Below are 12473 nucleotides of genomic sequence, written 5' to 3' on the forward strand. Positions count from 1 at the left end.
TTTGACAGTTAACGACACCGGCAACTCCAGTGAAGTTCTGTGAAATTTCCCGTGGGAGTGTAAATGAGTAAAATCACCCTTAAAAGACAAATTGGCAGTATGTATCACATACCCTTTGGTCCAGCAATTCCATTTCCAGGAATTCAAACGATATAATCAAGGATAGGTATAAAGATTGGTGTAACGAAGATGTTAATTGCAGCACTTATAACAGCCAAAAGCCCAAAAGAAACAATCCAAAACAAAAGCAAAGCAAAGCAAAACAAAACAACAACAACAGCAGCCAAAGGCATACTCCAAATGTACAACAATAAGAGATTGGTTAAATACATTGCAACAAATTTGTATGTTGGAATCCTCCCATCATATAAAACATCATATGGGCAAATGTTCACCACGTAGGATACAAAATTGCAATTAAAACAAAATGTCAATTTTGTTTCATAGTTACAAGTGGAGACCTCTGTGTAGTGTGATTAGAGGAGCTTCTCCCCTTCTTTGTGCATTGTTATGTTATCAAAAAGTTCTATAATAAATTCTGTAATAAACACGTATTACCTTTTGTGAAAGTTGATGAAATCACTTTCTGTCAAACCCTGACAGAAAAGGGCCCAGAAAAGGCAGGAAGAGGGGCAGAGGACCTCATGATTTTATCTGAGATAAGAATTGTTTCCAAGGATTTTTTAAAGCCCATCAGAAGTTTTATTTTTTTAAATTTCTTTTATTATTTTTAAAAATTTTACTCTTGAATAGATTGGGGGGGGGGGATGGCAGGTACGGGATCCGAATCAGCGACCTTTGGGTTGTAAATCTGCGCTCTTAACCAGCTGAGCTAACCAGTCAGCCTGAAGTCCTTTCTTATCCTTCATGTCCTTCATGCATCTCCTGGTTTGTACACACGCACATTTCTTTGACAAGTTTATCACTAGACATTCGTTAGAACTGCAATAATTCAGATAAGATGCTCTGAGAAGAAACTGCCCAGTAACAGCATCTCAACCAATGAACTGGTGACAAATCTGACTTTGAGCCTCCAAAACCAATGAACTGTTTCCAAGTAGCTTGCATGAATGTCTCCCCTTTTGTAAAAAAAAAAAAAAAGCTTTTTCTTCCCTCACCAAATGCATTCGTGGCTTGTCATGCTATGCATTCTGGACTGTAATCCTATTTTCCATTCCCAAATAAACTCAACATATTTAGAGATATTTTTCTCTAATGTTTTTTTTTTTTCTAGGTTAACACTTTATAAGGGGATCTGAACCCTTGACCTTGGTTCTTATCAGCACCAAGCTCTCCCACGTGAGCTAAGAGGACAGCCCAAGAAAAACATTTTAAGTCAGGAAAAGATAGTTTTTCTCAAGAGAGACGACCTTCTCTTGGATGGGGAGATAATTTCTACAGCTTTTTGGTGTGTGAAGGTTTTATCCAGCTCCAAGGGCCCCTTTGGACCTTTAGTTGAGAGTGTGATTATGAAACCATTGTGTTTCCCCACAGGCTCATAGCAACTCATTTTCTACATCCTAGTGATGAATTTGCTATCCCTTCAGCTGTGGTCTCTTCTACTTTACCTCACAGAAGTTAACATTCGTTTCTCATCTCCACATTGGACTTTTACATAGTGCCTGCTTGATCTTGTTGGATCCTCCCAGTGACCCTGAAGGAAGCAGGGATTATTATTATGCCCATTTTTTCAGAAAGGAAGTTGAGGCCTAGAGATATGCAGTAACCAGTCCAAAGTCACTCAGTAGCTGAGTCACAGTTAAGAGTGGGGATGACAAGCAGGTACCCCAGAGAGTACAGGGCTTGTGGGGCTAGGGATGGGAGAGGAAGCACATTTTCTCTGGTGGAAGCCTTTATGTGGCCAAAGTTTGCTTCAATCCAATAAGGCAAGAGTTTTTTTTTTGAGGTTTGCTGTGTGCAGGGCATCAGGCAAGGGAAGTAGGAGCAGCCTTCCCTTTCCATCATCAGTCCCTATAGTGATTCTGACAAGATGAAAAATTGCTGGACCAAAAAATATTAGATATCATCAGATTTGTCTTCTCAGAGTGATTTTATGCATTTGCACTCCCACACGAAATTTCACAGAACCTCACTGGAGTTGCCAGTGTCATTAACCATCAAAGCAACTAAGACTACCCATAAATATGCAAAATGTAAGATTAATTCATTCATTTAGAAAAATGTTCTAGTGCTGGCCTGTGGCTCACTTGGGAGAGTGCGGTGCTGATAACACCAAGGCCATGGGTTCGGATCCCTATATAGGGATGGCCGGTTAGCTCACTTGGGAGAGCATGGTGTTGACAACGTCAAGTCAAGGATTAAGATCCCCTTACCGGTCATCTTCTTAAAAAAAAAATAGTTCTAGGCTTTGGGGCATACTAAGGAACCATAAGAGGAATACTGAATACTGACAGCCCAGGAGGAGAAAGTATCTCATTCATTTACTCTCTCACTATTAAGTTTTAATAATAACTGCCAACATCTACCTATTTATTGGGTAGTATGTGCCAAGCAGTTGGCTAAGCATTTTGCATGCATTATCTCATTTAATTCTCACAACAGCCTATGGAGGAGATAACTACCTTATTATCTGCTTCTTCTTCTTCTTCTTTTTTTTTAAAGATAACCTGACTAGAGGGATCATGGAGGTCTTTGTGAAAGAGAAGGACCATGAAGGATGGAGAGGATTTATTTGGCTTTGAGGTGGGGGACATTTCAGGCTGAGAGAACACTTGGAGCAAACCCTCAGCATCAGGAAAGAGAAGGGTATGCTGTGGGTTTTATTCAATGGGCTTTGGGGAATCAGGAAGTCTCTTAGGGCAGTCACGACCAGATTCACGTTTTATAAATCACTTACGGGACAGACTGGATAGGAGACAAAGAGGTGGATGCAAGACAAAGTAAGTGTTGCTATTAGTGTTTTGTGGTAGGCAGAATAAGTAGACTCTCAGAGATGTCCACGTCCCAATGCCTGAAACCTGTGACCATGTTATCTTACATGGCAAAAGGGACATTGCAGATGTGATTAAATTAAGAATTTTGAGATTTAGAGATTATTCTGGATTATCTGGGTGGGCCCAATATAATCACAAAGGTCCTTATAAAGGGAGGAGGGAGGCAGGGGGGTCAGAGAAGCTGTGATGACGCGAGCAGAGGTCAGAGTGATGTGACTGCTGGCTGGGGGGTTACAAGTCAAGTAATGACGGCAGCCTCTGAAGCTGGAAAAGACAAGGAAATGGGTTCTCAGATAGAACTTCCAGAAAAAACCTGGTCCTGCTGACACCTTGATGTTAGTCCCATAAGACCCGTTTTGGACTTCTGCCCTCCAAAACTGTAAGATAATAAATTTGTGTTGTTCTAAGCCATCAAATTTGTAGTAATTTGTTATAGCAGCAATAGGAAATGAATGCATATTTTGCATGTAAACACTAGAAACAAACTCTGGCTATATTAAGCAAAAAAGGAATTCATTGGGAGGATACAGTTGTACAACCACAGGCCTCAGGAATGATTGGAGCCAGGGCTGCTTTGAGTGATCTAGATGTCAGGAATAAGTGAACAGTGCTAAGGGGAACATTTCTTCCATACACCAGCTTTTTCCATGTGGAGGGACTTCCTTTAGAGTGGTGATGTTCTTGCCTCTTCTCTTCATCCACCTGTTACTTTCCAGAGGAGGAGTAATGATACCAGGGTACTTCAAAAAGTTTGTGCAGAAATAGAAATAAAAGATAATACCAAAAAAAAAAAAAAAAAAAAAGGATTATACAAATCTTTCCATGAACTTTTTGAAGACCTCTTTCTTGTATATCTTTTTTTTGGCATGTGTGTGTATGTGGCTGGCCACAAGGCTTGAACCCAGGACCTTGGTGTTATTGGCACCATGCTCTAACCATCTAACCAGCTGAGCAACTGGCCAGCCTCCCCTCCTATATCTCAGTGGTGAGTTTGGGGAGGATGAACTGAGCTCAACTCAGCTCTTTCTTCCATTTCCTCTTTCAGATCTGCCTGCTCACAAGAAGCATGTGTTTTTGCTCTCTTCCATATTCTAAATTTCCCAGGGTCTGGCCCTCACAGAGAGGATTATGATTTTCCAGCACTGCCAGGAACTGTGTGGAGAAGTTTAATTTTGGGGTCCAGTATTAGTAAGTCCACTTGTCTGTCAGTAAAGGCACATCTCAAACAGCTCTGTCAGTAATAAAGGTGTTATTCTGATTTCCCTCTGTCTTACTTCAGTGGCAATCCCCTTACTTGGTTCTAAACTTGGGTGAGGCTACCCCAAAACCCAACAAGCAATTTCTTACAGATGCTGTGATTTGAATGACTCAGTTCCAACCCTTTTCTGTATCTGCATCATTCCACTCAAGATTCAAATTTCTGGCTTGGCTGGAATCTCAAGTTCATCCCTTGGCAAAGGTGGTGAAGATCTTGATTGACAGTTTCCTCAAGGCTGCAGGGAATGGAATAAGTAGTTCCCCCAAAGCAAATGGTGGCAGTTTCTGAAATAAGAGGAAAGAGCTATTGCGCAGGCAGAAACAACAGATGTCCACCGCAGGGAGCTATTGCAAAGGTGCAGGAGAAAGTAATGAGGGCCAGACTATGGAGGTAGAATTAATGGGACTTCACACCAGACCAGATGAGGATAAGAATGTCGAAGTCTTGAGGCCAAGTGACTGGGGCTGTGGTGGTGCCATTAATATTCATCTCATTCATTCATTAATTGATCCATTCAATATACATTTAATGAACATTTATTATGTGTCCAGTATTGTGCTTGGTGCTAAAGATCCAGTGGTATATAAAGAGGGCAGCGTCTGCACCCTTATAGAACTTGCAGTCAAGTGGGGAAAAAAACCCAAGACGCTGATGGAGGTTATGCTGAGGACAGCACAGGCTGCAGTGAGAACACAATGGAGGGGCACCTGACTCAGATTTGAGGGGAAATGACATTGAAGTGAGAGGAAACCTTAAGGATGAGGAGGATTTGCCCAGAGAAGACAGAGAAGGGTATTCCAGACAAAGGGAACAGCGTGTACAAAGGCTGGAGACTGAGAGACTAGGGAAAGTTGAGAGGAACTGTGCTACTCAGTGGAGGAACACCCCTCTTCTGTGTTGAAATCCTCTACTGCAACATCCACGTTTCAACCAGCAGAAGCTGAAAGGGCAGATCTTGCCTGCCTTCCTGGCAACAGGGGAGTGAGCACATGACCAGGCTTGGCCAGTAGGATGTTCCTGCCCAGGACTTTGACCCTTGGGGGAGACAGATGAAGGAGCAGGGCCTGTTTTTGGTGGGGAGGTGAGAATCCAGGAGCAGTGGGTGGCCAGTGGCCAGTAGTGGCTGTCCAGCCAGGCTTTTCCTGTGCTGTGTCTTTGGCTGTGTTCTTAGCATAATTGCTATTGGCTCCTACTCATGTTTGGAGTTTGTGAAAACTCCACATTATTCAAGAAATTTCTTCACTGCTTACATTAGCCACCAAGAATGCTTATTAGTATAGAGCTGAGAAAGGGTCAGTTTGGCTGGAGTTACAACTCAAGAGGGAAAGGGAAGAAAAAAGAGGAAGGGCAGGCAGGTCCTAAGGTCCTGGGAGCTTCTAGTGAACTCTTTGCTATCTAGTAAAAAGAGAGTTGCCCAGGAGGAAAAACTCCCTTCCTTCCAGCCTTTGAATGTTGAGTAAGAATGCAATACTTAAAGTGTAGCAGCCCTCTTGGGACCCTAAGGGGAGAGCCAAGAGACTCAGAAGCTGACCCAGAGTGTGACATCACTGAGTTGCTGAATTAAACAACCTGGGTACCACCTTCCTCCCATTTTACAGGAAAAGAGTGTATTAGTCCGTTTCTGTTGCTTATAACAAAATACCTGGAGCTGGGTAATTTGTAAGAAAAAAATTTATTGCTTACAGTTTTGGAGGCTGGGAAGTCCAAAGATGGGAGTATTTTTTTTCTTTTTTCTTTTCGGTGGCTGGCCGGTACAGGGATCTGAACCCTTGACCTTGGTGTTATAGTACTGCCCTCTAACCAACTGAGTAACCGGCCCGCCCTTTGGAAGTATTTATCCATGAAGACTGGCAAATACTTTTCCACCCTGGAGAGCCAGTTGTTAAACATTGGCCAGCAAAGCACTAAAAAGGAAGGACAGTGATGGGATCATGTGTTGGTCCTGAAAGCTTCTACCCAGAAAATAGCACAGGTTACGGAAGTGCCACAGGTCACATGAACTCACATTTTACTTTCCATAGCAAGTCTCATGGCCAAGCTACAGTCGATGGGGCCACGAATACATTTCTCCCACTGGGAGGGACTCAGTTGGAGAGTCTGTGAATATTCATGAACAGTAACACAATCTGCTTTCACGGAGCAGTGAAAGGTAAGGATTGAGAAAAGCCCCTGGAATTGGCCACAAGGATTGTCTGTGACCTTTAACTAGGGAGTAGTTTCAGCTGAAGGAAGTGGCCAGAAGACTTCCACTTTACTCTTGCCTTGTGGCAAACAATGTTCTCCATAACTTAATTGTAAAAAGTCACCATTTATTGAGCAAGTATTTGTACCAGCCCTGTGGTCAGCTCTCTACATACACTGAATCATCACGATACTCTTGTGTGTCAGAACTGTTCTTATCCCTATTTTATGCAGGGGAAAACTGAGGCTCAGCGTGGTTGATTGGCTTGCTTGAAATCGCACAGCTAGTGAAATCTCTCCCACCACACCTCATTTTCTTTTGTGGTAGACTGTACTGCTTTTCTCAAATATTTGATGTCCCTCCTATGAGAGGATTATATATCTCTGCCAGATTGAAGTTAGGTGAGGGCACATGACTTGCTTTGGCTAGTGAAATGTGAGCAGAAGTGACATACATGCCACTCATAGCAGAGCTTCTGAGAGCAAGGGCAGGATTCAGATGTTCTCTATTCCCTGGCTCTGCTGTCATAGAAGACCATGTTGAGATGGAACCAGCATCAGCCTAGGTCCCTGAGAGATTACCTTGGGCAGAGCCTCCTAGTCAATTCAAATGAGCGTATATTATGAGCAAGAATTTTATTTTGTTGTTTTAAGCTACTGAGTTTAAGTAGCTTAAACTTTTCTCAGTTGTTTCTTACTACAGCAAAACCTAGCCCATCCTAACTGACTCATCCCTCATCAGAGTCAGAATTAAGAGGCTGGACAGGAGGCTGTTGCTGAGTGGGCTATGACCTACTCACCCTGGTCAGTGGAGACGTAGACTTTGAGTTCCAGCTGCCTACACAGATCAACTCCCTCCCACCTGGCAGAGTGCAATCCTCCTTCTGTGCCTTTTTTTTGGCTTCACAAGCTTTCCTGACCTGGTACTCCTTCCCAGTCACTGTAACATGCTTCCTGTCCCTTGCTACCTAAACCACAACAATGAAACGTGTTTTCTAAAGAACTGGCTAAGCCCAAGCCACCTGAACAAGCAAAGCTTTTAGCTATTGTTTTGAGGTCACTGTGGCCAAATGTTGATTTTCATAAAAACCACCAACCTTTCAAGAAAAGGCTTATGATATTAACAGCAACAAACACACACTCAGTTGGGAAATGCTGCACATTAGATACTGCCTGTGAGGAAAACTTTGTGGAATGAACCAGAAATTGCACTGGAAAATGAAGATGCAGAGCAGTGGGCACTGGGTCGGAAGTTCCCCTAGAACAACTTTTATTGAGCATCTACTATTCCTGACAGTCAGAACTCCATGGTCACTGTGTCAGGGAACCCAGTTGATAATGGAGACAGGCAAGTGAGTGAGCAGAGGCGGATGACACAGTGTAGCAAATGAGGTCTGTTGGTTAATTTAATCATTCATTGATTATTCATTATTGAGCTCTCATAATATGCTAGGGACAGGGCATTTATTGTAAACAAGACAGGGACTATCTTCATCCTCTTGAAGTTCATAGTTAAACAGACATAAGAGAAGCAGGCACAAAGTGCTAAGGGAGCATTTAGCAGGGGCAAATAACCTAATCTGGGGCAGGGGTGGGGGTGGGGTTCTAGATAACTTTTTAAATGATGTCACTCCAGAACTGAGTCCTGAAGGATGAACAAGGAGGAGGCAGCAAAGGAGGAAGGGCATTTGGGCAGAGGGACCAGCTTAAGCAAAGGCCTGGAGGCATGAGTCAGCCTTTGGCAAGTGCAAGGAGTTGGCCTGACTAAAGCATAGGGTTTAAACTAAAGAGGGGCAAAAGATAAGGATCTTGGAGGGCCCTAGGTACTGGGTTTAGGTTCTTGGAAACACGCTCAGCTATTGCAACAGAGACTCCAAAAATAACAATGGCTTAAATAAGATAGAAGTTTAATTCTTGCTTGTGTAAAAACTCAGGTAGGCAAGCCAGACTCTGGCTCCTTCTGGCTCATTGCTCTGACATCCTCAACATGCAGCTTTCCTGTTGTGGTCCAAGAGGGTGGCTCCAGCTCCTACCACCACTTCTGCATTTCAGCCAGCGGGGAGGGTAAAGGGGCTGTGGGGAACACATCTCCTCTCTAAAGCCATGACCTGGAATTGCACACATCACTTCCATTCACGTTGCAAGGGCCAGCGCTAGTCATATGGCTACAACTAGTGACCAGTGTGCTAGGAAATGTGGTTTTTATTCAGGACAGACATGTGCTCAACTAGAAAGGCAGAGGCTCTAATTACTGTACTAAAGGAAGACTGGATTCTGGGAGACAATTAGCTGTCTGCAACAGGGAGTGACAATCTTATTTGCCTTTTGGAAAGATCTCTCTGGGGAAGGGTAGAGAATGGGCTGGCTGGTAAGAAATCAGAGCCAAGGAAATAATCCAAATGAGAGACACTGAGGCAGAGACATCTGGGATGGGGAGAAGTGGACAAAGGCTTAGGAGATATTTAGAAGTTGAATGAAGGGCCGGCCCGTGCTCACTCGGGAGAGCATGGTGCTGACAACACCAAGTCAAGGGTTAAGATCCCCTTACCGGTCATCTTTAAAAAAAAAAAAAAAAAAGTCGAATGGGCAGGACATGGTGACCCACTGGCTGTATTTCTGATTAACTGTACTTGTCATAGTCTGAAACTATATGTGTGACTTGTGTGATTAGCTGTTTAATGTCCTTTCCCCAAGTAGATAAAAGCTTCATGAGGACAGGGGCTGAATCTGTTCTGCTCATCAGAGAATGTCGGGGCCAGTGCCTAGCACAGTGCCTGGCATACAATAAGTGCTTATGAGTGAAAGAGGATGAGCCAAGGACAATAATAACAATGACTCCTGGAATTAATTTGACCAAGAAATATCAACATCTTAAACCAAACATAGAAGTTGTTTTTTAAAAATAATTTCTACCAACTGTAATCTGTCATCCCCTCTCTTTCCTGATGGGCCTTTATCCCCTTTGATCACATCTCCACCTGGTTCCAAAACTTTTCAGTTCTTTTTCGTTTTTAATGCAGTCTCTTGTTTCAGGCGTTAACTTGGTCTTTCCATTTTCAAAGGTCAATCTCCCATAGAATTCAAAGTCCAGCTGGTGGGACTTGTGGTGAGAAGAGGAGGTGGGCATGGTCTGCTCTCTTCCCTGCCCTGTGGTGGGCAGAAACAAGAAAGGGAAAAAGGACTTGATTCCTCAGGGTCCCCTGGTAGCCCTTGGCTGAACCACTCTCTGCTGCTTGTAAGGCAGCTGTGTTCCGTCCTCTTGGTTGTCACAGCTGCACAGCTCATTATCTATACACACGGTGTATGTGTGTGTGTGTGTGTGTGTGTGTGAGGGGCCTCCACAGGCCATGCTGATAAAGGGCTTGGTGCCAAACAGCTTTCCCCTGCTGGTGGCCTCTAGTTCACCCTTCACAACTCACCTCTTTGTCCCCAGCAGGCCTGCCACTCCCATCACATCCACCCTCTGCAGCCCCAACCCCAGGGCCTGTGAACATGGGCAGAATGCATCTATCTACCTCTCCTTGCCCACCTGCCACCTGGTCGGATCCTTGGCCTCTCTCTTCAATGCCCTTTCCCCTATTTCAGTAGCACCAGGGCACGGTGGCAAATGTGGCTGCTTGGCAGATCTCAGTGGGAGTGAGAAGCCACATGCTATCTGGTGGCACCCAAGCCTGATGAATAGGTCTTTTGGCTCTGTTCTAGTTGTCTACTCCTGTGTAACAGACCACCCCAAACTTCGTGGCATAACACAACAACCGTTTTATTGTGCTCATGGAGTCTATGGGTCGTGAGTTGGACAAGGCACAGAAGCACAATGGCTGGTCTCTGCTTGCAGACGGCAGCCTCCAAGATGGCTCTCAATGACCCCTGCTTCCTGGGATTCATGCCCTGTGTAGTTCCCTCCCACACTGTATCAGTGTTGATCTGTGTGACCAGTGGAATATGGCGGAAGTGATAGTATGTCACTTTTGAGCTGAGGTTATAAAAGATGTTGTGGCTTCTGCCTCTTTGTCTCTGGGCTCACTCACTCTGGAGGAAGTCAGCTGCCATGTTGTGAGTTCACTTACATATGGAAAGGCCCATCTAGAGAGGAACTGAGGCCTCCTGCCAGTGGCCATATGAGTGAGCTTGGAAATGAATCCTCCAGCTCCAGAGGAAGGCTTACGTGACTACAGCCCTGGCCTACAGCTTGACTGCAACTTCATGAGATGTTGAATCAGGACCATCCAGATATGTCATTCCTGGATTCCCGACTGTCAAAAACCGTGTGAGATGATAGATGTTGTTTTAAGTTACATTGTGGGGTAGTTTGTTATGTGGCAATAGATAACTAATACACTGCTATGTGATATCTGGGGCCTTAGCTGGGAATACTTGAATGGCTGGGGGCTTGAATCACCTGGAGGCTTCTTCACTCACACATCTGGTTCTGACCTGGGACTGTCACCTGGAGACCCTATACATGGTCTCTCCACGTGGCTGGGTTTCTCACAGCAGAGCAGATAGATTCCAAGAGGGAGTATCTTTAGAGAGAGCTTTCTAAGAGACCAAGGAAGAAGTTGCAAGGTTTCTTTTGGCCTGGCTTCAGAAGTCATGCAGAGTAACTTCTACTGCATTCTCTTGGTTACAAGCAAGTCACCAAGACCAGCCCATATTCAAGGGGAGGGGAATTCGGTCCTCTTGATGGAGGAGTGATAAGGTCATATTGCAGAATAGCAAGCAGGATGGGAGATATTTTGAAAAATACAGTCGGCCACACCTGCCCTGCCTGGGGAGAGGAACCAATCGATTGCTTGCTCTGTCATTCAGGAGAGAGGGACAGCTGGCTTCTTTTCACAGGCCCTGCCCACCTCCAGCACTATGAGTAACATGAATTCTCTGAAATGGCACTTCCTATAAAGCCCTAGGGGGAGCCAGCAGCCCTCTGGGCTTGGAAGGTGGAGTACTACTTGCCTTTTGTTCTCCGCTGTGGACTCTGGTACTAATTCTACCTTTCTGGAAAAGCAGGGAAGGTCCCACCTGTCACCTCACTTCACCAAGTCACCCCACCTTTTCTCTGCCAGCCACTGTGCTTAGCCCCATACCTCTGTCAGTCCTGTACCCACCCTATCAGCTAGGAATTGTTACCCCATTTGACATAGGAGGAAGTAATCTGACCAAGGTCACACAGCTGGAACGTGGTGGAGCAGGGACTCAGTGCCAGCTCTGACCTCTACGCCCATGCTTTAGGGGCCCTGGGTTCCAGAAAGCCTCTAAGTGTTGGTGCTTCAGCCCTGGCCTCCTCAGGGCCCTCCTGGGTGAGGCCAGTGTGAGCAGTATGAGGGGGCAGGGCTGGAGGGTGGCACTTCAGACCCCTGCCTGAGGGTTGGGGCTAGTTGTCAGGTGTACTCTTTTCATAGAAGGAGAGGAGAAACAAGAGAGGGAGAATAGGTTTTTACTTTCTTTTCAAGTCTGTCCCCAGGCAGTGAGCTTTTGTGAGGCACCCTCCCACAAGAAATGCACTTATACGCCACTCATGCAGAAAAGGGCAATTTGTTCACTCCAGCTGGCCAGCGTCTGTCTCCCAAGGAGCAACCAAGGAAGAGCGGCATCGGGCCTTGGTCTTATTGGGTTTTTAAAGGTGAAAACTACATCCCATTGGCACACGGGTTTGTCCAGGTGCACAAAGCAAGCTAGGGAGCTAGGTTACAGAAGCCAGGAATGAGCCGTTAGAGCAATCAAGCATACAACTTTTCATTGTGTATGTTCCCATGTAATAGTTTACTGTGTGTGGCTCCTGTTTCTATGCAATGGCTTTTGTTTCTATGAGAAGGTCAATGGTTTCTCATGCAGAAGGGGGGTAGTCTGCAGGTCAGACAGGGGGTAAAATGGAGTTACTTAGGTTAAGCAAGCAATTCTACAGAAGCAGATAGCGTACGTTATGAGGGTGCAGGGAGCTCTATTTCACTTTCCAGTGGCTGGAAGTCTGACCCTCAGCATGGCAGCCCTGGGCTCACCTGCTCCCTCTGCAGTTGCACTGGAACCCCCTCTCTGTCCTGGAGCTTCTGGTTGGAGATCCCTCAGAGCTTTTGGGGCCTGAT

This window comes from Cynocephalus volans, chromosome 8, assembly GCF_027409185.1.
Source record: "Cynocephalus volans isolate mCynVol1 chromosome 8, mCynVol1.pri, whole genome shotgun sequence".
Lineage (NCBI taxonomy): Eukaryota > Metazoa > Chordata > Mammalia > Dermoptera > Cynocephalidae > Cynocephalus > Cynocephalus volans.